The 27,709-nt window shown below is 43.0% G+C and overlaps 1 long non-coding RNA gene and 1 pseudogene across 1 annotated transcript; both read right to left on the bottom strand.

Moving 5' to 3' along the window:
- Positions 1-1,929: 1,929 nt before the first annotated feature.
- LOC109487963 lies at positions 1,930-27,623 on the bottom strand (annotated as a pseudogene).
- LOC109487968 lies at positions 16,140-17,123 on the bottom strand. Its single transcript, XR_002141295.1, has 2 exons — positions 16,736-17,123; positions 16,140-16,425 (listed from the first exon to the last, which is right to left on the bottom strand). It is a non-coding gene; the product is annotated as an uncharacterized LOC109487968 (long non-coding RNA).
- Positions 27,624-27,709: the final 86 nt, after the last annotated feature.

Consider the following 27,709-nt stretch of genomic DNA (forward strand, 5'->3'; position numbering starts at 1 on the left):
GTATATATATATATATATATATATATATATATATATATATATATATATATATATATATATATATATATATAACAGTGCAGAACCTGCAGTTCTAGTAGACTACGTGATGTTCCTCTATTCTTGCAATTGTACGATATACATATATATATATATACTATAATAATGCTGTGCATCAAGTGGTTATTTTGCATGAGATTTTTGCCATCCTGGATCAGGATCAAGTGAAGTAAGTCCCTGCCATTGGTGATATGAAAGAAAAGTGTGACTTGCAAGTTTCTCTACATGACTGGGCTCTTATAGCAGTGCCTGGCTGGCAGGACTGGAGAGGGTTGACTACTAACGTTATACACAAGGAAATTGTTTCTCAAGCAACTTGATAGATTTTGAAAACTGTCGGACGTTTCAAGCAGCATCCACTACTTTTTGTCAGCGACTAACGGAATCTGTAGTTGACCCAAGTCTTTGATCACTGAACATTTGTTAACAGCAGTTTTGAGGGAAAACTTCTTTCATGGTTGTTCAACATATTGTAAATCGTCACTCCAATATTTGTCAATGCTGTCTTGTGGACGTATGATAACCCATATGTCCCCAAAATTGTATGTTTTGAAGGGTTTGTAGCTTTAAAAGCCTGTTTTTCTTGATAACAATGTTGTACCATAGTGCCGGAAGAAATTACCTCTACAAAAAGTTTGTTTAAACCCTATTTATTGCAATCTTTGGTCTTTGCCTGACAAGTCCAGTGATCTTGAAGTCAATGTACATTTTGCTTGAAGAAAAAGAACATGTTCACAGAACTCTGACATATGAAACAATGCTTTTAAAAACAAAAGACAACTCCTTGTGCCTGTAAAGAAGTCTGTTTGACCATGCCTTGAGCTAAAGAATGAATTACACACTGAGATCAACCCCAGTCACTGTCAGCCTTGTACACTGCAGGTCCCTACGTGATTCACTTTGTACATGTACATAGATACTGTTATATATTCAAGGAGAACAATAGTATGAGGCTCTGTACATACATTGGCCCTATCGTCAGCTTATCAGACATCCGTGTGACTAAACTGTTCTACTTCTACGCCAGGGCTTCCACTAGCTGTAAAATGTTCCTACAGCCCAACCCTCACTCGTGGCGGAAAATCCTTGTGGAAATTTGTCTTATATCAAATTACAACGGCTCTGATTTTGAATTCAAAAATGAACAATTCGATAGCGGCAGCCTCTACAATCCTATCTGCTGCTGACGTAAGGAATTAGGTTTGAACCAGCTTTTCTCCAAACTCATGCCAACTGGTGTGGTTCAATCAAATGTGAAGCTTTTCCAATTAACAAAACAGGAGGCTTGAGGTCAGAAATATCTGATACAAGTCGTGAAATTCTGTGGAACGTTTGAATCTCTCTGAGGCTGGTGGAAGTCTTGCCCTTATATAGTCCCGTCTACATGAAATAAACGGAGGAGTTTGATTGGTTGGGTGATTATGACGTCGTGGCCCAGGACCAATCACAGTGCAGGACTCTGTTTTTAGTCAGAATTTGAATCTTCTGAACACGGTCTCGACCGACGTCACCCATTGGTGCATCATCAAGCCTCCGCCCAAGCTGCCATCAAACTTCCGGGTTATGTCGTTATAACTCCATCTCAGATAAACCTTTTACAACTGTTTCACCTGGATTGAAGCCAGGTTCTTCCGATTGTGGAATAATTATTCTTTCCAGGGTTGAGTCAAAGTTCTTATTACATTTCTAGAAGAATTTGACATTTTTTACCCCAACATGTGCAAGATACGGCCAGTAGACTCGTTCAACAAAAACTCTCCAGCTCTCTGTAGGGCCTGGTGTGTACAGAGTTGTAAATGTCAAATGGACCTACGATGTATCGTAAAGTGCTGAACAGTGTAGAACAGATGTGAAACTGTTTTTTTTTTTTTCTACTGAGTTGGGTACGCTCGGCACCCGTTCTACATGTAGTAGGTCCAAATGTCTTGCAGAGCTCAATGTGTTCTCGGTTGGGCACAATGTTGTTAAGTAGTCTTTGTACATGTTGAGAGATGGCTACGTTATAGAGGGTAAATGTTGATATATAGCACTATGATACAATATATCATTTACGGTATTCTATAATACTAAACTGGAATTGACAACTTAGTACGTAGTGCATGAGCGAGATACTAGGTATGTGCTAAGTTCGTACTTCTACTATTATTATTATTATTAATGCTGTCATATCTACATTATTTTTGCAGAAATTTCCACAAAGGGGGATGTACCCCCGAAAATATTTTGATTCATATGGATATTTTAACCTATTTGGTATATCGTACCCGTGGCCAGGGTTCCCATTTGACAAGCCTGGTGCATTCCTCTGAGAGGAACAACACTATATTTTTTTTCTCTACGCCTTTAGGGTTAGATAACGGGAAATGTAGAGTTGGCGGCAGGTTTCAGGTGGTATTTCTATTGGTAGTTGTGGACTCTCTGATATGTAAATTGATTGATGCTGCCTCCTGATTGGATAATTAGTGTGACTGACGGGATACATCCTTTTTTTTTTGCCCCTTGATTGGTCACTTCCGGGGAGAAACGGTTTACATCTGACTCAAAAGAAAGGATGTATTGTGTAACTGAAATGGTTTGCAAAGTTTGTGAAAATATGGCAGCACTAGGTACATGATTGAAAAGCTGTAATAGTTGAAAGAATATAATGGATGCTGTTTACACTGCAAAAAAAACTTACAGATGTTCAGCTGCCTGAATACTATGAGGATACTTATGTTGTAATCTGAACCTTAGTGAATTGCTGGCAAGAATAGAACTGATGTTTAATAGAATTTTGTGTTTAGATTTTGCGGGACACGAAATGCTGCCTTATGTTGGACACTACTTTTTGTGGGCAGTCATGTTCCTGTTCACTGAGAACTAACAGTCGACAGTGGGAAACGGTGTTTCAGTGTTCAAACCACAACTACATTGTATGATTGGTTATTGCTGTTCAATGAAAGGAGATGGCCTTTTAGCGGAATGGGGAAAAACAGTAGCATTTGTAAGGAAGAAACACTCAGTTGGAAAAAATGTGAATGCTTACACAGTTTGATACCAAGGAAAACAATTTTTTACATGGCCCAACATCACAACCATTGAACAGAAAAATCTGTATTTCTTCTCCATCTTTCTTAGTCTGATGCCTTCTAAGTTATTGTGGCATTCAAGGTGTTGCACAACTAACTCAGAAGGACTTCATACTTTTCTTTTATAAAACAGAAGACTTTGTATGAAATTACATCCAGTTCTTCCCAATTGGCCCTCTAGAAACCTACTCAATTTTAACCGCGGAAAGAAACTTCCATCGTGATCCTTGATATTTTCCATGACTGATGACATTCATAACTGACTTTGGCACAAGTTTACCCACCTGAAGTGGGAACAAAAATGGGACTACTGTAAATGTTCACCGACAGTCTCAAAATGATCCACAAATTGTTTTGGTCCACGAGCTACACTAATCAAAAAAGTTGGTTCTCAAAGTGGTAGTAAGAAAGTTTGCTCCTGGAGACAGAAAGAATGTAATCATAAAGGCACATACATGTACATGTACTTTGTTGCACAATACTAACTCTACAAGCAGGGTAGTGAGACAAAACAGCTTCAATGTGGAACAATTCTGTACCCTTATCTTCCTTGTCAGCATTGTCTCAACCATGTAGAGAGAACCAAAGCTTTGCAGAACTGAGATTTTGTTTGAAGAGTTCCTAGTCACATTACTGATGTGTTGCTCCTATAGCGAGTATCTAGTGATCTAACTTGCCTCCAGTCTTGTTATATTAATAAAACACACACTGAGTTTCTCTGTTTCTCCTTGCCCCCATGCTGACAAGTACGTATACTGCAATCATGCAAACGTGGTGTGGTTACTGGACATGGAGATGGATAAAGCAAGCATACCCACATCATCCCGTTCACTGTCATTCCTCTGTCATTTTACTTACATTTGTAGTATGTCTTTTTACTTAGTACGTCATATTGACACATTGCCTCTGGCAACTGTCTGACACCCAGGCTACATAGCAAGCTGTAAGGCCACACTGATTCAATTTTATGGATGACATCGTCATGTGCATTGATTTTCACCTGTTCTCAAAACAAATCACCTCCCATGAGGCTCAGGTCTGGGTGCTCCATAGCCCTTAGCTATAGCTAGCGACAATAGGAGCCGGCGGTAACTACATAGGATGGCACTCGGGCGGCGAAGCTCCGGGGAACTCAAGAACTTGGTATATTACGTATACCGACTTGAATACTAGTAATTAATGCCACAGAAGGTCAGCATGTGCCGGCTTGTTAAAGTCGCTATGTACTACCGCAAATTTACAATACTAGCACTGTATTCCTGTGGTTTAGTAAAGACAAGCAAACTGACCAAAAAATGCTAACGTTTGGAATGCACGAAATATCTATGGTTGCACTGAGCAAATCCTGTAGATATGTGAAAGTATAAACAAGATGTAGGTCTTTTTGTTGCACTATAGGCAGTTGTTTACACCCATGCAGCAGGGTCAAAAATGCCATATTTCAGAGACCTGCGTCAGTAGCAGGTTTCCTTGTTCAGGTTCAGCGTGGCAGTCCCAGCCTCGCTCAGAACGCACGAGATCTCCACCAGTCCCTTCACTCCCACCGTGAAGGCCATGGTGACCGTCTCACCCGGCGCGCCCGTCAGGGAAAGCACCACGTTGTTGCCGTACGTGAGGATGTTCTTCACGCGCTGGGGGACATCGGCACCCACTTGTCCGTCTCACCGATGATCATGGCCGTCTGGTTTCTGTAAAAAAATAGGTGAAGATATTCAATTCAATTCAAACTTTATTCATCAACTTGGCAGTCCTTAGTCGCTTAGAATTAGACTGAATTGCATTGATTGTACAATTTTGCCAATTATGAAAACACAGTACTGTTAATAAGCAACATATCATCAGTTAAAAAGATATTACATTACATAATCGATTAATTGAAATATGGTAAATATATACAGTAAAAATACATGGACGACGTAATGGACACACAGTGATAGAAGTACGAAATAAAATGTGATGTGGACGACAAAAAGTATGGGCCTTAGCCTGGGTTTTGAAGGTCTTTGATGGCCCTCGGAACAAAGAAGTTTCCCATCGTGAGACATTTTAATTTTTCGATGTCATGTCAAGTGCCTTTCCCGAGGGTACACATTGAATTCCACGTACCTGACAATGTAGATTTGCCCGCAGGCAATGATCTGGATATGTGTGGTTTATCCAGAACCATGCCTGAGCAAGATACTTGCTAAATCACGGCTCGGGATACTGGTAATCTCTGAGCAGATCTTTAAGTGGCTTCAATACACAATACAGTATCCAATACGTCACGTTTGGTGGCAAATGGTTACAGGTAGCCAATATAGACTCCACTTGCTCTTGAGAATCTGCTTGGAGATTAGGCCACACCAATTTGATTTCTTGGTTAACGGATTTTTGAAGAAAAATAATGCAGCTGGCGGGCGAAAAAAAAATACAAATAAAAACAGGCCTAGGCATCCTATTATGACCCAAAATGGTACGATAGGAGCCATGAAGTCAACACACACCAGGCTGGTTCAAAATTTAAACAATGAATTTTGAACTTCTAATGATACCACTGCATTGAAAGGTGGAATAACTGTAACAACTTGGAAGAAAATGACTGTTTTCAACTGTTCAGGGCAAAATATGAGCATTTTGCACTTGATTCTGAATTTTTATTTTTATTTGCAAATCAGAAAAAAATGAAGCGGGCGAATCCGTTAACCAAGAAATTAAATTGGTGTGGCCTTATGTTCAGAATACAACACCAAACGACACGTACCCGAGTATGAGGAAAGGCGAGGTGTACCACACGGCGAAGTCGTCCTTACCACACTGCTTCAGCTGCAGGTTTTCGTCGGCAGTACCGAAAGGCATCATGGAGGGGGTGAGCGGCCACGTGAAGGCCATGCCGGGCATCATCTGGTGAAGGATAGTACAAAGATGTCATTGATGAACAACTGCATCAGATGACTAACTTTCAGGCAGTATCCAAGATGCCAAGGAGCTTGGGTGGCTCTGGTCACTCCTTGGCAAATTAGATACTGTAGGGTCTGCTTGGAGATAATCAGATGACTAGGCCATCTCACGCATCATTTGGTGAAAGAGAGTACAAAGATGTCATTGATGAACAACTGCATCAGATGACTGCCTGAACCACTCTCCAAGCAGGGGTTTACGCTTCGGCTTATTTTTTATGTGCTTTAGGTGTTTCATCGGGCTTTCTTTTTGTACTGGTATGTTTATTTCGTCAAACTTCGGTGGCAAATTTCAGGTTGCAAACATCTGCGATTATACAAGACTAGTGTTTCCTATCACAAGCCATTGTCTGGTTTGGTGACATCTCGACTTAAGTGCTTTTTGTTTGATTTTCTTTGAACTACCTCATTAACTGATTTCAGACCCTTGTGCTATCGGTCGTCAAACTCCCAGAACAGTGACCCCAAAAAGGTATTTACAAAATGAAGAGAAACTACTGGTGAGGTCTTGTCCATCATTTCAACTCTTTGGCCTGGAACAGCCAGAAGAGAATCTGATAAAAGATATAAAAGGATTATCCCACAGGGATATCATTGCCGGCAAACTGTGTAGAAAAGTACACCACCTCCCCGAAGCCTGCCGTGACAGCGTTGATGTTCCAGTCTTCCTGCAGGTCCGCAGCCAGGATTATCCCGAACCGCAGACCCGAGATGTCGCTGTACGTCGTCCAGACCTCTCCCTTAGGGCCCAGGTCCAGCTGCAGCGCTTTCTGTGGTCGGTAGAGGTCCCCAGTGAACTGTCAGGAAATACTAGTACTTCTCGATCCTTAAATGATAATTTATTAGAAAGTCAATCCCAATGAAGAACCCGGGCCAGGGGGCATTCAAAGTCATGTTTGGGATTGTGTTCTCCCCACAAAAGCGCCGCGTACTTTGGGTACATATAGCGGCAAGAAGCAGAACTCCAGCCAGAAGCTCTGAGGAAGGTGTCTGATAGACCTTGAAACGCAAGCAAGGTAGGAAGAATCCCGGTTTTGTATAAGAAAATCCCAATATCCAATCATTATCTGTGTCAAGCAAATCAAAATTGGGGAGGCCCATACAAAGCTATGGTTACAAATAGTGATGCATACCTAAACCCAATTTTAGGTTCAGGTCCGGATTCAAGTCCAGAGGTTTAGGTTCAGTTCCGGACTTATAAGTCCGGACCTAAACCCATGGCATATACATGTTGGCAGCCTTGCAATGTTGTCTGGGTGAAACTTTGGCCACATAACATGGAGGCCGGTACTTGACAATGCCCGATGGCAATGTTTTCTTCGTTTTGCAGCAAAGATTTTACAATCTAAGGAAGGTTTTAGGTGGTTTGGAAAGAAAAGGGGTATGTGAAATGGTCTTTTATGGTAATAAGTCCGGACTCGGTTCTTGACTTTTAGGTTTTTTTGGACTTGAACCTAAACATTATTACAAGTCCGGATCCAAATTAAGTCCAGTGAACCAGTATGCATCACTAGTTACAAATGTGATTTTTGGCTGGCTAGAACTTTCGGCTTTTGTGATGTCCTGAAAATTTCTCCCTCTTGCAACATATATCGGGAAGGCAGAAAATTTATTCCTCGAACAATCTTCCGAGCTAGCATTGCCAAGATTATTACGCATTAACGTTAACCAAATGAACAGATCTAATAAACTTGTGCCGTTGCCACTATCTACAGGAAAGGAAAGGTCTCCCATGCCCTTATGCAGAGCGTAGAGTGGTGCCCATATCCATTTCTGTAGCCCTTGGGCGACACACATTTGTGCAATGCACTACAGCAGGGGGCTGGTCCGCTGGTAGTGCTGTGTGTTTGACCTTCCCACACTCTTTCTCATATGTGCTGAGTGCTAAGCAGAGAAAGAAGTGTGTACCATTTTTCAAGTGTTTGGTATGACCCGGCCAGGGTTTGAACTCACGACCTCCCGGTTACAAAGCGAGCACTCTACCAATTGAGCTATTGCACCGGTAATTATCTACAGGCCGGAGTTAAATGAAAGCCAATAGAACCTGTGCGATCTGCAGGTCTATAGCAGTTGCCGGACGTGATGGCTTCAGCAGGAGACCCTCTGCATTACAGGACCTAGGAAGTAAGAAGAAAAGTAAGAAAAAGAAGAACAAACAGAGACAGAGCAAAACAGTATGTATTCTCATGCGAAGGTAAAGATAAATATTGTCACAATGAGCCATAGACCAACTACATGTATCTAGACTTTGCAAAAATCTTATCCAAGATGTTAGCTTCCATCGATTGATTTCTGAACAAATTATCTTGGGGTCGTGAGGAGTAGCGGCAGAGTGCTCGACTCGGAACCTAAAGGTCCCGTGTTCAAGTCCTGACATGCCACCGATCTTGTGCCCTTGGGAAATTAAGGCACTTTACACGACTTTCCTCACTTCGCTCAGGTGAAAATGAGTATTGTATTGTCCCCTGTGTTGGTGGCGGCATTAATATAAGTTTGAAAAACTTGAGTGTGCCGTCACCACGTCTTGTGATTACATGTTGGAAATTATTTAAAAAAAATCATCCTGACCTCATGATGAGTTTGACGTCTGCTCCCTTCACCATGTCGCTGGGTCCGACCGGCCCGGCGCTCAGCGAGGCCACCGCCGACTGGAGTCGCGGGTACGGCTCTGTAGCGTGGCCTTCACAAGAAAAGACAGCACAGTCAGTTTCAGTTTATTTTGCACTTTAAAACAAAATGTAACAATACAAATACAAGAAAATAGAAATGAAATGTAACAGTGCAGGGAGGCCGGAAGCATAAAATGCTTATGAGGAGGCCTCCCTTCATAATGTGATTAACAATTCAAATAAATCGGATAAATAAGAAATAACTTAGGTAACGGGTAAATGAAACAATAAAAACAATAAAATACAATACAATACGATACAATACTATCTACAATAATGAAAAGTAGTAATGAAAAGTAGTAAACAAGGAAACACAGTACTGTGATGTTTCTTGTATAAAATAAAAAAGCAGAGCAGAGGGTTACAAAAATAAGCCCCCATATGCCAGGTAAGTAAACGTAGCACCATAACCTTTTTGTGGCCAGTGTGGCAGTGGGTTGATGATCCACTGTGTCTGGGGCACGGTATTGGAAGGCAGAGCCCATCCCTCTCCTTCCACTGCCTTTTACCTCCTCAACTTAAGTCAGGTACCCATTTTACACCGGTGTGGAGTGAGGAAAGTTGTCTTTCCCAAGAACATAACGTTCTCGCTCTACAGTCCGCTAGCTATAGCCTAACTACTCGGCCGAACTATTAGACGCCACAAAAAGCCATCCACCAACTGTTCATAGACTAAAAGACGGGCATTGTCCTATGATAAGCAGTTAGGCCACACTGACTTAATTTTATGGATGACATCCGCGCGCGCATTGATTTTCGCCTGTTCTCAAAAAAAAAAAAAAANAAAAAAAAAGATCACGTCATCCGACGCTATGACCCGGCTCTAGGCCTAGGTAGTCCATGGTAGTTTGCTATATAGCGACAATACGGACCTGGTGGTAACTCTGGGGGATGGCAGCCAGGCTACCAAAGCTCCACGACTCAAGAACTCAGTATATGACAGTGTCGATTCATGAATTCCGCAAAAAGCCAGCATGTGTCGGCTTGTAATATATGTCGCTATGTGTACTGCCGTAAATTCACAATACCAGCTTTGCCTTTGTATTACAGTGGTTTAGTAGCATTTTTATTTTTGGCCGGATTTTTATTTTATTCGCCTGCGCGCACTAGTTTGGGGGTCTTCCGCGGATGTCATCCATAAAATTAAGTCGGTGTTTTCCTTAGATGAAAAGTGAAGGGGAATTTTCTCCTTACCGTAGGGACTGCCGGTCTGGTTACTGGTGCTCCAAAACGTGTCCTTAAAAGGGCGCACGCCCAACGCATGCGCCATGATGGACCCGATGCCGATACGCCACTGCTCGTTCCCAGGGTGATAGTCGGCACTCACTCGTGCCTACAAGTGTGACGATGGGACACTTCGATACTTGGATACTTAACTTCATCATCATCATCTTCGATACTTCTCATCCCTCTAAGAAGAGGATTATTAGCAGCTGCGCATTAGTGACTGTGTGCAAAGTGCAAACAAAGGGTAGGGTAGGAGTGGACGTAGACAAGTGCAAGGACAGGACAAGTGAAATCAATGGTGCTAGTATTACACATATTTACATATGTCCAAGGACAGGAGGCAGCTCAATGCAGCGAAGCCCGTCCCGGCTCTGCTTTGAACTAGGAGATGAACTTAACTTGGTACTTTTTAAAACTCCATTAGCTTTCACACAATTCAGATACATATAGAATACAACACGGTGTATTCCGTATCGCCCGAGGTACCAGCCCGACCGCGCGTCGGATCGCCCGAAGGCCGGAGGGTGATCCGATCCGCGGGAGGGCTGGGACCGAGGGTGATGCGGAATACACCGTGTTGTATTTTATTTATGTCATACCCACCCAAGAAAACGCGCCTTTCAATGCGAAATGAGCAAAAATTTGGTGTCCCTAATCCAAAAAAACGCAACAACATCAATTCCAACGTCCGAATTTTGCATTCGAATTTTCGGAAGCGTTGCACGCGGTTAGGGCGAAACGCGTTCGAATCTGTCTATGGAACATTTGGAAGGGCCGGGCCGTACGCGTTCAGAACCCCCGGGCTGTACCGCTAGTTATCACACGGGCTGGAACACCCGTATCGAACGTAATCGCGGCCCAGGTAGGACATAAAAAAGCTTATCGTATCAAGTTCATCTGTGCTGGTAGAAGTCTGCTTCATAAAAAACAAAAGCTGTTCTTTCTTGAGTTTTTTAAAGAAGCACACAGTACAATTACGTAACAGATCACTTACAACTATTAACAAATTTACACAAAAGGCTTACATGTATACAATATGGTGTGGCCTCGTGTATTTACAATTGAAATGTTGCTTTTTATACGTTTTAAATGTTTGTACTCCTCTTAAAGTTATGATTCGCTCGGATATGGCATTGGTCATTCAGCAATGTGGCCGACCATTTCAAATGGCAACGACTGTTTACGAGACGGGAACGCGCGGCGGCGCCATATGTGACAGGAGCTTTACCTAGGGTATAGAATTTTCTTCTTACACAAGCAGTAAGGTTCTCACCTGCTTACATTTCGATGTCTTTCAGACATGTACACCTTCTACAGAGCTTCTGACTGGAGTTCTGCAACTCGCCGCTATTTATCGCCAATGTAGGTGGCGCTTTTGCGGCGAGAATGCAATCCCAAACGTGGCTGAGCTTGTATCCCCCTCATCCCGGTTCATCACACGTAAGCAGGTGAGAACCTTACTGGCTGTGTAAGAAGAAAATTCTATACCCTAAATATCTTCCAACCAACTTTACCTGTGTGACAGCTGGAATCTGCACACTCTGCAGCGCGTGCCGCGGGTTGGCCATGCAGTACTGGATGTTGAGGTCGTGCGAGGACGCGGCCTGACCGAACTGCATCAACCACTGCTTCCCTAGACTGATGCTGGACAGAGTCGCCTGAAGACCCTTGAACTCCACGTCAAGCCAGTCCTTGTGTCACACAAGAACATACAAACAAATGGATCAGATTTGTCAATACGCGATGAACGTTAGACATCCAAATAATGAGGTACACTAGAAAACTGTTACTCAAACAACTGGGTAGTTTTTGAAAACTCCTGACTAGATATCTGAATAGATATCTGCTCAACAACAGAGTTTGTTGTAAAGCGCTAACGAAAAAAAAGTGTGCTACTTGAAACGTCCATCAGTTTTCAAAGTCTATCTCATTTGCCTGAGTAACAATTTCCTTGTGAAATTCTTCACATGTGAAACATTGGGTGGTTTTATGAATAATGACGTGCTCATCGTTCGTCGTTAGGCATGTAATGTTAAAGGCATTCAATGCAGTTTTTCAAAACAAAAATAATACTCTGGATGATGAATTCTGTCTGATATTTTTCCCCCTCTTTACACATTTGTTGTCATCATTGCATACATGAAACGTTTGAAATAGCCCCCAAACAAGCTACATGAGGAGTCCCTTTATTTATTTTACCACCAACAAATAGCTAAAACGACAGGAAACAACTGTTTTCCGTCAGGGATATGGCATTTTGCATCAGTATGCTAAAGGATGGACTAGAAACTTGACTTTGAAAAGTTTTACTTACCTTGAAATCTCTGTTTCCCTTTAATACTAATGGTAGTAATACATAAGCTTCCTACGAATCCCTACCTGTTCATAAACGATCAGTCCCCATTCTCTAGACTGGGTAACAGGTCGTCCCAGAACATCTGTGAAAACAGACCAACAACATGTGAGTTCAGCACCAAGGACAGGGACAATAGACCAACATCATGTGAGTTCAGCACCAAGGACAGGGACAATAGACCAACATCATGTGAGTTCAGCACCAAGGACAGGGACAATAGACCAACATCATGTGAGTTCAGCACCAAGGACAGGGACAATAGTAACAACATGTGAGTTCAGCACCAAGGACAGGGACAATAGACCAACATCATGTGAGTTCAGCACCAAGGACAGGGACAATAGAGTAACATCATGCGAGTTCAGCACCAAGGACAAGGACAGGGACAATAGACCGACAAGCACCAAGGACAGACCAACAACAAGTCAATTCAGCACCAAGGACAGGGACGCGTTTCTCACCATGTCTGTCGGAATGGACAGCTGCTTTTCCACGATAAAGCTGTAGTTCCCGCCATTTTGTTTGGCGTACGTGGTGTCCTTTGCCCTGGAAAACAACATTAAGATGCCTTAAGTACAGCTTCATCATAAGAATCACAAGCCCAAGTTAAATCCTTTTCAATCCAAAAAAGTCAGGGAGGCACATAGCTTTTCTAATAGCTCTTGAAGCGAATGCTCTGTACAAAAAGTTGTGTAATCTCAAACAAACAGCATGAAAGTGTACTCACCAATATCTGTTGTGTGCAACAATAGGGAGCCCTATCTTTTCATATAGAGCCCTGTGACGACAAAAGACAATGGATATTGCAGTTCCTTTCACATGAAAAGGTGATTTAGGTGACAAAATTTCAGTGACTGCGTGCTAAATCATTCTGCATAATGCCTACTTGTCTTATCATCGGCACTTTTCTGAGGTTAAACTCTGCGGAAATCCATGGTGCAACAAACTGCTGTTGCGTGAAATTGCTACATCGTCTAAAATAGTGCTCTCCAAGCAGAGGTTTAGGCGCCTGCATTTTTGACGTGTTTTAGGCGTTTTGATGGGGGGTGGCTTCGATTTTGTACTGGCTTCTTTTTTTTTCAACAGTCAGCTATGGTAGTCAATACAGCCCTGCCAATATGATATTGTCCAAAGGATCTGCTTGAAGATTCTGAAATTGCCACGTCGTGGAACGCTTGGAACGTTCGAACGCGTGACGTCACCTGAGACCGCTGGGGAAGATGTCCGGCCGCGCGTCCCACGTCTTCACGCCGCCGCCCGCGCCCTTGTAGTACCACCAGGAGTCCAGCTGAAGGTATCTGGGCGGTAAAGAAAAGGGTAATGGTAGTCCCTGAGCATTTTTGCTTCGATGTCTGGGTGCATCAAAGGCAGGTAGAGTGTTTCATGATATCGTTTGATGTCAACTACTAGTCTTGTGCCCTTGGGAAAGGCACTTAACATGACTTTCCTCACTTTGCTCAGGTGAAAATTAGTATTGTATTTTCCCCCGTGTTGGTGACGGTGTTAATATAAGTTGAAAAACTTGAGTGTGCTGTCACCACGCCTTGTGATTACATGTTGGAATAGAAAAAAAACTACTAGCCTGGTACCATCCTGGTAAGTTTACCGACTGTGGTGGGAGCGGACGTAAACTAACCAGGAAAACGTTCTAAAGCAAGTGACTCACCTGTAAGGTATCCCGACCTCCTTCGCATAGGCCATGGCATCCACCATCGTGTCTTCGTAGTTCTTCCCGGGCTCCGTGTGGTAGTAATAGTACGCTCCTAGCAGGAAGGACGGGGAACAGAAAGTCAACCTTACCAGACCAGTGACTTAATCAACCGTTACACATATAAGCTTACATTCTTGTTGCCGAACTCTTTGCAGTATGACCTCCATTGTTATATTTTCTAGCCTGGTTACCACAGGCCGGCTTAGGAGTTTTACCGGCCCCAGTCCTACTAAAGCTTCGGTCCCAATTACGCCGGTGCCCGTCGGGGATGTAGCCCCGGCCGGCCCCGGTCGGCCTCAGGAGTCGGGCGGGCTCCGGCTGTCGTGGTCACAATTAAAAGTTTCCTTCAGTAGCATTTTGTTAAAAATTTTGTCACCCTCTTTGGTCGGTCTCCGGCAGGCACCCGGCAGATTCACTGACAATGTCTTGTACAGACCTACAGACCCTTTTATTGTGATCATTTGATCTGTGACGCCACACATTTTACACGGGTTTACGTAGTACACACCTTTATTCTGTTCATCTGGTCTGTCACGTAACAAATGTGTCCTGGTGGACTGCGGCCAACCGGAGGGGTACCTCTCGGTGTTCTCACGGTGAGGTCACGGCGTCTTTTTGTCAGAATTAAGTTTTTCTCGGGTCCCGGACGGGCCTAAAAATAGCCCGGTAGCCGCAGGGTGTCCCACGGGACCACGTACGGGTCACGCCCGAAAGTGCCCCAAAACAGCCCGGGGACTACCAGGGGCAGGGACCGAAGCATAAGCATGGGCCGTAAGGTTGTACAGCCTCATCAGCCTTCTTATTACTAGTTCCTCCCCTCCGAAAATAATTTCATCAGGTGCTAGAACATAGGATATCGGGATTTTCTTATACACACCAGGTATTGTTCCTACCTTGCTTACGTTTCAATGTCTATCAGACACCTTCCTCAGAGCTTCTGACTGGAGTACTGCATCTCACCGCTATATGTAGCAGATGTAGGTGGCACTTTTGCGTCGCGAACGCAATGATTCCATTTTGGTGATACTAACCGTTATCCGTCCAGTAGCCGAGGTAGTTGCTGGAGAAGTCACTCTCCATCCTCGCCCTGGTTTTGCCGTACTGCCTCATCAGGGTCCCTCCCCACTCGTGCAGGGCCTAAACAGGGAGTGGACAGAAAAGGAATTACTTTCTACGTTCCCTTGTTCTTTTCTCAGCGCATTTAGGGGTGGCTGGTACAACACTGAGGTTCCTCTGGCCTTCATCCGGGTGATTTGTAGAGAATCGCCAACTTATAACGTTACATGTGTAGTAGTATTTAGTCCCACAACATATAGAAGTATTTATTAGACCATCGCACACTGGGGCATGCCCCTACTCTTTTTCGAAAGGTGTGGAGGGTTCTTTTTGAGGTGCGTGGGGTGTGGCTCTCCTCAAACATGGAACTTCCATTTAACGTCCTATCCGAGGGACGTCCCTAACCAACACTGGGCGAAAAGGCCTCGAATGCAGCCATATGCGCACAGGGATATTTACGCATTTTTAGCAGATACAAGCGGATGCAAACGGATACGGGTAGGATCCGTAAAATATTCTAAATTTGCATTCTTAGGGATCCGGAACGTTTGGATCCCTAAATATCCCAAAATGGGATTTTCCACGGATACTTTAGGGATTTATTTGTATACCTGGACTGTCCGGATCCCAAAGGATTCCAAAGCGGGTTTTTTCGCGGATACCAATTCGTTTCTTTAGTTTTTGATTAGATTTTTTGTACACCTGAAGTAACCTGGACTGTCCGGATCCCAAAGAATGCAAAAATCGGGATTTTCTACGGATGTCAATTTTTTTAATAGGGATTTTTCCGGATGTGCGATAGATCCACACGTGCAGACGTCGGTATTTTACACGGATGCGTACAGATACAACTTGTGATTTTCCCGTATCCCTATCGGATTTCCATACACATTTCTCTGCATTTGCCTCGTATGCAAACAGAGCCGACGTTTGGATTTTTTTATCCGTACCTCGGATCTTCCCGAATCCTTACGCCATTCTCCCCTGGAAACGCCCCTGTTTGATATGTATACGTGCAGATGTCAAATTAAATAAATGAAGGAATAAACGAATGAATAGATTTAGCCTGAAAGCCTTTATTAAAACTCCGCACATACTCACGGTGTAAAGCGACAAAAAAGAGAGAACTAACTATACGAATACATGTACCATATGTAAAATGAATATTTGCAATGCTAAACAGGTAGAACTAGAACTATCACGTCTTGCTTCGCCAGGATGATCGTCTCACAGTCTATGTGTTGTTACAGCCATCATCTGTCTCCTAGTCCCACATCAGGATGGTCTTTGTAGAAGTCTGCGCTGAAGACAGTCTTACCACGTTCAATCAGTCGCTTCTGACCTACGAAAAAACAACAACAGAAAACAAGTACAGTGTAAAAATGGCATTTCGGCCAGAATGTGCTAAAAAACCGTTAGGATAACAGTCTCCCAGCGGCCCGGATGCCAGCAGCAGGCATTGTTATGCGAGCCAGCATTGACATGTGAAATACCCCCCCTGAGAAGGCCGGCGCTTTTACATGTGGGAACAACGGGTCAGATAAAGGCCACAGATGTGAGTTGCGAAGTTGAGTTGCTCTAAACTTTCGTCAGAAATGATCTGAAACCATAATGATCATACAAATTAAAAGAGTTTCGAAGGGTTTACTCACTTCTATATGCGCGTCAACAGTCTTATGCAGTCGGTTTATGGTCCAGTTGAACTGTTCGTCAGGCGAGTCTGCAACGTGTCATGACATGCCTGGCGGCTTCGTGCCCTCGCCGGGCGACGTATAGGGCGATGTCCCCGGTACGTCTCTCGTCTTTGTCTCGGCCACTGATACCTCATAGCGTCCAGTCGGTGTACGGTCAGTATCCTAGACTTTGACAATCAATGCCGTGGTTGCTGAACTTATATGCAGCGGATATATATGGACAGCCAGCGGGACGATAGAAAGGGACGCACACTCAAGCAAGCGGTCACTGAAAGTGACCGTTGAGTTTGAATCTCCCCCGGGGTTTTCTCAGATTACCCACAAGGCACTGCTGCTGCCGGAACTGCTCTGCGGATCCGTCAAAAATACAGAAGCAAAGTGTGGATGGATCTTTGAGAGATGCTCGGTTTTGACACCGGCCAAGGTTGTATGTGAACCAACTTCTTGTCTAATACGCAAAGTTTCCAATCAGCAAAAATCAGTACAGTCACGAATCCGAGCAGACATTTGCTTATGCGACGCGCAAAGGCAAGGTTACAATGTACGTATATGGCTATTTACGGGGTGCGCCCTCTTGTGGCGACTGTAATTTCAACAATGTGCGGATGCGTACGAAAACAAATTCGGATATTTAAGAAATCCCCAGATAATACCCACAATTCGCTTCTGCTGTGGAGCGGGCCCGCGGATGCATAAAAAAGCAAATTCGGATATTCCAGAAATCCCCAGATTACCCACAATTCGCTTCTGCTGTGGAGTGGGCCCGCGGATGCATAAAAAAGCAAATTCGGATATTCCAGAAATCCCCAGATTACCCACAATTCGCTTCTGCTGTGGAGTGGGCCCGCGGGTGCGTAAAAAAGCAAATTCGGATATTCAAGAAATCCCCAGATTACCCACAATTCGTGGAGTGGGCCCGCGGATGCGTACGAAAACAAATTCGGATATTCCAGAAATCCCCAGATTACCCACAATTCGCTTCTGCTGTGTAGTGGACCAAGGATGTAAAAAAAAACTCCCAAGAATACGAGTATCCTTGTATCCAGTGTATAGTGGATTGTCTGACTTATATCTATGTTATAAACGGTAGTATTCGAGGTCCAAAAATATGACAGGTCACGACCCCTAAAAATGTGACATTTCCTATGGCCTACCGACGTATTATTTCCAACGTATACGTAACGAGTAAGTATCCGTACGGATGCCGTGTCTGCATCCGCTGCGAAGTAAGTATCCCTACAAATGCCGCATCTGCATCCGCTGCGAGTTACGGATGCATACGTATGCGTTACGGATGTGTATGGGATCCGCTATCCTGGGGATTCTTTGTGTGGGATCAGCAATCCTTGGGATTCTTGAGGATTCGCGCAGCATCCGCAAGGTGATGCAAATTCGGATCCTTGGGATCCGGCTGCATCCGAGGCCTTTTCGCCCAGTGCAAGGCCAAGTACAAGTACTCATTTTCACCTGAGCGAAGTGAGGAAAGTCGTTCGGAAATGCCTAGGCTAGGCCAAGAAAAATATTGTGTTTGCAGGTTGCAAGTTTATCTGTATTGTATAAGTTTGATCACTAGAGATCGCTAAAGCCTAATTAAAAGAAAAAGATAATCCGTACCTACCGACCCTAATTCCTACGCCCTACCTGGTTGATACCCTTGCCGTAGTACAGGATGGTCTGGTAGTCGAAGTCCGGGGGGATGTTGTCCACCTGTCCCATGATGCCATAGTTGACCTCCCCGCCGGACTCTGCGTCACCGGTACCGTTGTGCCAGACCGAGGCCGCCATGAACTCGCTGAAGGGTGACACGACACAGTATCGTTCTTTTCAGTTATGAACGAATGAACTTTATTGCTCAACAATCGTACAAGGTACAATATGTGGCAGTAAAGCCATGTTGATTTGATTATATGGATGACATCCTCCGGGAGCCCCAAAAGTGATGCGCGCGTGCGAATAAAAAAAAAGTTTTGCAAAAAATAAAGTTCTTTTCTTTATGCAATCTACGTGGTCATGAGGGTTGAACAAATGGCACAGAATATGGTTTGGCGAATAATCTAGTCTTCAAGTTCATTTCTTTACAATTTCGTCTTTTTTCGTTTGATTTTGGCATTCTACGACATTGGTATAGTTTTTATCAATTTTTTTTGTAACTTATGGTATATTTTTGCTCATTTTGCAACTGTTTTGTACGATTTACAGTATGGTTGAAAACTTTTTTTTTTGGAAACGGCCGAAAATTCATGCGCGCGCGGATGTCATCCATATAATCAAATCAACATGGCCTAATACAACAAAACTACAAAACCTTACTTACTACAAACTGCTATCTAAACAGTATTTATTTGAGTTACCATATGGTCATGTACTGATGATATGTTCTCGCTTATGGAATAAAGTGTACAAAAATTGGCCTACGTAAGCAGATATGGTTATAACTTATGTGTGTAAAGTAAATTCCCCCACTACAAATATTTGAAGAGTACAGATAAATTTGTATTCCTTACAGCCTTCAACAAACCAACATTAACTAATCAATACATCCGCCAAAATTTCCACTACTACAAGGAAGCGAGAGAAAGTCGAATGTACTAGAGTACACTTGAGTATCTGGGGCCGACATCGTCTACCAGTGAGATCAGTTTTGACGTCACGCTTCAAAGAAGCCACGTGACAATTGAGCCTCACTGGGTCAGTCTACTGAGGAAGACCACGGTGACTGGTCGAAAGCTCTAGGTGAAAGAACTTTTTTAATGTTGGGTCTAAAGTTTTAACTTTAAACATGTAGTTAACTGCCAACTCAGATGAACTTTCAAAATAAAAATCCCCATATTGGGCGAAAACTGTGCTGTGCTACCTGAAGGGAGACAGGACCACAGTGTTCAGGTCTTGGTCGAAGACGGCGAGAGGGCCGCCCGTAATGCCGGACCGGATCCCTTCCGTCTGGTAATACCACCTGCGACAAAAAAGGTAAAGGTAACTACCAGTCTAGAAAGGTAACATTTACAAAACATATGCATAATGCATAGACCTTCACATGGTCTAGCCATCCGACCTCCATGGTGTAGCCTAACAAACAACTGCTCTGTTTATTATTACTCGACCACGTCCATATATATATATGGTGTCACGAGTCCAACTCTGTCCTGCCACTTGCTACATAATGTAACCCAACACCACAGGGTGTCTGCTGCAGCACCAGTTACCATGGTGACAGCAGTCTGGTCCAGGTTCAGGTTTTTGTTTGGAGAAAAGAACTGTTGTACTTACTCGCCGGCCCTGATGTTGGCTCCTCCGAACATGTTCCCGCCAAAAGACAGGTAACCTAGCAACCCGGCCTGCCCCTCCAGCGCCAGGGTGGGAAACCCCGTGCAAGTGTAGTCCGGGTTCCCCACGCTGGTACCGTTCGCGCCATCTGGGAATTTCTGTAGAACAATCATCATCATCATCATCATCATCATCATCTGTGTTACTGCTTATCCCTCTAAGAAGAGGATTATTAGCAGCTGCGCAGATTAGTTACTGTGTGCAAATGCAAACAAAGGGTAGGGTAGGGGTGGACGTAGACAAGTGCAAGGACAGGACAAGTGAAATCAATGGTGCTAGTATTACACATATTTACATATGTACAAGGACAGGGAGGCAGCTAAATGCAGCGAAGCCCGTCCCAGCTCTGCTTTGAACTGGGAGATGGACTTCGCCTCCGCCACACTGGGCTCAAGTTCATTCCACTCTTGATGGTGCGAGGGAAGAACGAGAGCCTGTAATAGTTGTTCTTACTCGCGATGGTCTGCAGCTTTAAAGCGTGATTAGTGCATCTAGCTGCCGGGACAAGACACGAGGTGTGGGGGACAGAGATCAATCAAACTTATGAATGAATGAACGAATGGTATATTTACATCTTCATTATCTTTTTATTTATTTATATGCAATACCAGAATTTACGTGGCAGCAACTTAAAGAGCAGTAATAATGTGTCCTAGGACGAGCTTCACTGCCTCTGGCGGGACACGTCGGCATTCGGCGGAGGTACGCTGGGAGGGGGGCACCAGCAAGCATGTCGTTAACCTCTGACATTCACAACACGCTACCTTGCGTGTTTTCATCAAACAACAGTGAACGTAGATTAGGCGAATCGTGATCGGGCACGGTTTGAAAGGAACGTGTGGCGCGTGGCCAGATGTGAGAAATGCGAGTTACCCGGTTCAGGCGGTTTTATGTGAAGAAGGCCTAAGAGACCAAACACCCCTAGAGTCCTAATTTGTTACAGACGTATTCATAGTATTCAACACCCAAATGTAAACGATAAATGTATTTCTTTGATGCGCCTAGACAAACCCTGTATCACAAATATGATCTGTTCCCACATTTTCCATTGTACAAAAAAAGCAGGAAGAAGTTGACCACCCTGCAGTATTTATATAGCTCAGTAGCTAGAACACTTTGTATTAGCCTAGTATAGTACCCTTGTATGTTCCTTATGTATGTATCTGTCAAGTCTTGACCTGTACCTAGCCCGTCGTAGCATGAATGTACAATAAAGGTCTTTCAATTTTCTCACCTGCCCGAACAGTACGACAGGTGTGTCCTTGTAGTATCGGTAGTACGTCTCCACTCGGGCTGCCCCGGCCTGCCACAGGATGGACTTGTACTGGTACCTTCATTGAATGAAAGGTTCATTCATCAAAACACATAGCAGCCATAGGCGTGTTTTAATACAAATGATAGATTAAAAAGTGCACTTAAAAAGTACATAATTAAACACGTTAAACGCAATTAAAAAGAGGGAATTCTTAAAACCTACATGCCAATCGGGTGTGTAAAAATCTAAACATTCTATCACTATGCGTATTTTTTTACTATCACTGGTACTGCTTGTTTTACAGATAAGGCCATGTTGATTTGATTATATGGATGACATCCTCCGGGAGCCCCAAAACTGATGCGCGCGTGCGAATAAAAAAAAGTTTTGAAAAAAAAGTTAGTTTTCATTATGAAATCTACGTGGTCATGAGGGTTGAACAAATGGGACGGAATATGGTTTGGCGAATAATCTAGTCTTCAAGTTCATTTCTTTACAATTTCGTCTTTTTTCGTTTGATTTTGGCATTCTATGATATTGGTATGGTTTTTTTTTTTGTAACTTACGGTATATTTTTGCTCATTTTGCAACTGTTTTGTACGATTTACAGTATGGTTGAAAACTTTTTTTTTGAAACGGCCGAAAATTCATGCGCGCGTGGATGTCATCCATATAATCAAATCAACATGGCCTAAATCATATGGACAATCGGACTGCTCTGAAATCGTTTTGTTCTTGTTTTGATTGTAGCCAGTAACAGATGTTTCTGTCTGGTGCCTCTGCTGGTGATGTCACCTCGTAGAAGGAGGGAGCCAGTTCCTGAATGCCCTGAAGGCTCCTGAATGTAGGGAACTTGAGCAAAGTTTTGGCAGAGTTTACGTCGGCGTTGATCTAACGGTGTTAGTGAGTAAGAGTTCTTGTGTGTAAAGCTGAGTTATATCATATATATATATTAATTTTTTCCGAAAATAGTTTCATCAGGTTGGTAGAACTTAGGAGACAGGTATTTCTTTTTACACAACCGGTAAATTCTCACCTTGCTGACGTTTCGGTGTCTGTCAGACACCTTCTTCAGAGCTTCTGACTGGAGTACTGCATCCTGGGACAGTGTTCTCGCCGCAAAAGCGCCACCTACATCGGCTACATATAGCGGCGAGATGCAGTACTCCAGTCAGAAGCTCTGAAGAAGGTGTCTGACAGACACCGAAACGTCAGCAAGGTGAGAATTTACCGGTTGTGTAAAAAGAAATACCTGTCTCCTGTAGATAGCGATGCTAGAGAGGGTTCTTGTCGAGCTGAATCATAGCTAGTATAAGACCGACGACGTACCTGGCGTCGGGTGGTGTAGTGGTTAGAGCAATCGACTATGAACCGGGGAGACCCGGGTTCGATTCCGGGTCGTAACCGGGACATGTCTGAACATGCGCCCCGACGTTGTGCCCTTGGGAAAGGCACTTTACACGACTTTGCTCACTCCACCCAGGTTTGAATGGGTACCTAACTTCGGTTGGGGAAAGTCGTATTGAGGTCACCTTGTGGTGCCGAATGACAGACCCTTGCGTTTTTGTGGAACAAATATGTGTATCATGTGTATTATTTGATTGTTGTAATTGTTGTGATCTGTATTGATTATTATGTGATACCCTGCATCAATTCAGCCGTATAAAGGCTGCGACTGCACGGGTACTGTTTGGACAATAAAAAAACCATTTATTACCTGCCCAGTGTGTCGGCGCCCAGACCGTCCGAGACGTTTGTCTTCTTCAGGCTACCGTCTGCCGTGCTGTACAGCTTCCCGCTCACCTGGTTATGTTTATGTTAGCAAAATTAGAGTTAGCGCCCATCCTCTGGAGATAGAGAGAGGACGGTATAGAAGGCTACCTGTATGTGAGAGAATTTGTAAATATTGTAATGCAAAGGTTGTGGAAGACGAAATACACTTTATCTCAAATTGTTCGTTTTATAACAACGCTCGAAATGAGCTGGATATCCAAACTTCTACAATTTATCCCAATTTCTCTAAACTTACTGACAAAGAAAAACCTATTCTTCTTTTAACTTCCCAAAACCCACAAATTTTAGAAAAGGTGGGACATTACGTCTTCCAATGTCTAAAAAAGAGAAGTCAAACCCCTTAGACATAGTTTTAGACATAGCTATAGCTCTAGACAACTACCTTTTATCATGTAGATTTTAGTTATTTTATACTACGTTTCATTGTTCTTTTATGTTTGTAATCTGCAATTAGCCCCCGGGCATGAATTTGCAATAAACTTCACTATGTTTATGTTTATTAGGAATCTCCATTAGTAACGACGCCTCATCCCATGTCTGCCCCAACACACTCTTATAATGTTGTTTAACTGTATAGTCCTACCTAAAATAGACTACTGCGATGTGATATGGGGAAACTGTGGTAAATGCTTGTCTGACAAATTGCAAAAGTACCAGAACCGGGCAGCGAGAATTATCCTTCGTTTACGTTATACACATCATGTTGGCGATGGTGAGTTATCTACCCTAGGTTAGAAAACTTTATCATCTCGGAGAAACTTGCACCTGCTACAATCAATGTACAAGGCAGTCAACAATGAACTCCCAGATTACATAGATAACTTCCAGATGGCTTCTGAATCCCACAGATACCCCACCAGACACAGCCAGAACCTATCTTTGAAACTGCCGCTTGTTCGCCTTGAATGTGGAAAGCGCAAATTCTCCTACAGAGGCCCTGCCCTCTGGAACAGGCTGCCAACTGCTATTAAGACCTGTCCGTCCATGTCCATTTTTAAAATGAAATGTAAGAATTGGCCTGACCTCTGACCCCTCCATGCCAACATATAGGACTGGACAATGACAATGACTGGACTGGACAATGATGTATTTTTTGTTATTATTACTATTTATTACTGTTATTGGTTAATTACTGTGTTTTCGTTATTATCATTGCCATTATAATTTATTTATTGTTTTCGTTATTATCATTATCATTGCCATTATAATTATTTATTGTATAATTTCTGTATGCTAATGTTGTTATTTGTATGTGATTGTTGTATTGTGCTGTGTGATACAGGGCCCCGTTGAAAAGCAGTGCCATCACTGAATTGGGTTACCCTGTATAAAAATGACGGAAAATAAATAAATAAAGTAATACAAAGTTTGTTTACTAGTCTTCCTGGAGTCCTTTAACATTACATTTAAAAGATGAAATATGATCAATTACAAACTAAGTTAACTTAATAGCTACAATTACAACATGTATATACAACAACAGCAGCTTAAATAACAGTTTAAGAATGACAATCTTAACGCAATCTACACATAGGCCTACTTGCTTATATATACAACAATTATAATGCATGGAATTTACTGAACGTGGGCTACTGCAGTACTTAAACTATTCAAAGAACAGAGCTTAAAGGTAGAATAACATTACATATATCTGGACGAAATAGGTTCAGATACACTCATATCCCACCTCGTATCTTTCCGTATTACTTACAAATACCAGCATATACGATATACGAGCGGATGCGACGTAATCTGGACAAAGTGTACGGGGTGGGAAAAGAGTGTATCTGAACCTATTTCGTCCATGTGATACTAAACACGGGGGAGAGAAAACTAAACATATGAACCTATGTTATCACAAGTATAAGTCATCACTATACATGCCAGATCTATGGTTTGCAAAACAGTCATAGACAGTATAAAGTGCTCAAACAGATTCATAAATTCGGTGACCAGCCTCTCCAACTCTGCCCTGATACTTGCTACATGATAATGTAACACCACAGGGTGTCTGCTACAGCACCAGTACGTATGGATACAGCCGTCTGGTCCTAGTCATTGACCTTATTTGTCCGGAAAGGAAGAAGAGGAAACAAAGCAAAAACAATATGTTTTCCTTCCGCGAAGGTAAGCATAGATATTTTTCCTTAGTCTCCACCAGACTCCTTTACATCCTGAATAAATAGTAGACATCGGCTATAATATAAAGAGAATATAACTGGCCAGGGGAGTTAGCCGGCAATAGAGGGTCCAGTTTGCATGCATAAAAGGCTAACTGGCCCCTATGGCCGGCTAACTCCCCTGGCCAGTTATATTCTCTTCAGCCCGATTTCTAGCTACTATTTTTTACCTCCGGGGGAGGAGACATCCTTCCGCGGAAGGGTTTTATGAGAGATTTAGATTTTCATGTTCGCAGCTGTTTCTCGCGTTTGGGTGGACGGATTCTTTTGAGACTCGGTATATGTTTTGCTATTGGACTGCAGATGATGCACGTTCTTTTGTTTTTATTGTATATGTGTTTTCGGTCGTGAAAATGGTGCCTTTTGGTGGCCCCAAAACACCCCTTTGCGCGTGAAAGTGGTCGCGACCGTTGACCTTTGGCGTGTTTAAGCTATTCTCGGTCTGGTCCACGTATATGACCCCTTACACAGAGGAGTGTCCGGTCTCGATAAATTCTTTGTTTAAAACCCTGTACAAAAATATACAATAAAAAGCCCGGAGGTATAAAATCTCTGATTTTACTTGTTCAGCATGTAAAGGAGTCTGGTGGAGACTAATGTTTGTGTACCTGGAAGAAGATATCTGCGCTGTTGAAGCTGAGTTTTGAGCTCGGCACGTCCAACTTGAACCCGCCCGTAGCCTGGTTCACAACGAGGTTTATCGGGTTGGTATCCGTAGGACTGAAGGCTGTAAATAAACAGGCATCGTGATTCAAGATATCCGAAAAGCGATCACAAAATTAAGAATTAGTTGTCATAAATTAAACATAGAAATGGGTTGATACAAGAAAATACCAAATGACCAAAGGTTCTGTCCATTTTGTCCAAACAAGATTGAAAATGAGCACCATTTTATAATGGATTGTACACTCTACAATTATAAGCGCCTATTGCTGTTCACCTATCTTTCCGCTTGTTCAATTGATTTCAATACGTTAGATCCTATAGATAAATGAAACTACATTCTCATGGGAGATTACCAATACAGTGTTCAAATAGGAATGTTTCGATCTTAGAGAACACATGTTAGAGAATAGTTAACCTTTATTGTTACATCATACATATACTCTGTACGTAAGATAACGTTATCCACACATGTATTTAGCTTTGTTAGATCTTTAGTTAAGTTGTAGAAGACCATACAAAAGTCTCTGTACTTTTTTGTTGTGTCAATAAAGAATCTCTACTAAAGTTAATCTATTCTAATTACAGCATAAATTGTGGTGTGCTAGAAGTCGGTCAGCTTGGGGCACCTAGCGGTGACACCAACCGACTTCTAGCACGCGAGTAAATGTCGGCTATAACCTGAGGAAGGACACCACTCTATTGTATACTGAAAGCATAAAATGCCATCAGATTTCACTTATAACTAGCCCAAGAGCTTTCTACCACCCAAAATGTGTGACCCTAGCATGTCCAGATCAGGAGATATCAAAACCGGAAGTTCTGCTGCAGTACCTAGGAAAGCCGTCAGGGGGCCCAAAATCTGATTATTTCTAGGTCTCATTAAGACCTACCCACCTACCAAGTTTCATTCCAATCCATCCGCTGCTTCTCGAGTTATCTTGCTAAACCACACACAAACAAACACCCCCCCACACACACACAGACAAACGCTACTGAAAACATAACCTTCTTGGCGAAGGTAATAATGAACTACTGCAGGTATCGGCAGGCAGGCAGGCAGACTGATTTCGTATCATAGAATCGGGCAACTTGAATAGCAAAGTTCTTTATTCCCAACCACTTCTTAAACAAGACCAACGGCTCTTGTTAAACAGGCTGTTGCGGATAAAGAACTTTGCTATCCAATCATTCACCAGCCTGATGAACTTATTCACGGAGTCCCGCAACTTGATCTATTTTAAGAAAAGCATAAAATGCCATGATGTGAAGGAACTACAGGTACATCGAGGCAGGATGATTGTGCTCTTGACTATCTTAAACTTGCACGATCTTCCGACGATCAACTTAATTGTGGCCAATACTCGTCGACAATATAACATAGTTTACCGATCACAGTGGGCCACAGGTTACTATATTCAGGTAACATTATATATGGTGAGTCACACGCAAGATACGCAATGTTGAACTTGCCTGCCGCAGCTCCTAACCAGGCCAGCACCAGAGGGAAAACGTACTCCATTGTAGACCAAAAAGCCGGTTCTATCAGTGGAAACGTGTACGTGTACGTATTTTATACTGTCCGCTGGCTGGTCAGTGGATTCGCAGAACCGTTTCTGGGGTCATTCAGGCAAAAGTCTCGTGCTCGGTACAAAGTCCAACGACCACAAACTCAGAGGTCATTCTGGAAACACGTGTACTGTTTGTTTACATATG

The sequence above is a fragment of the Branchiostoma belcheri genome, unplaced genomic scaffold (assembly GCF_001625305.1).
Source record: "Branchiostoma belcheri isolate BF01 breed outbred unplaced genomic scaffold, Haploidv18h27 scaffold90, whole genome shotgun sequence".
Taxonomy (NCBI): domain Eukaryota; kingdom Metazoa; phylum Chordata; class Leptocardii; order Amphioxiformes; family Branchiostomatidae; genus Branchiostoma; species Branchiostoma belcheri.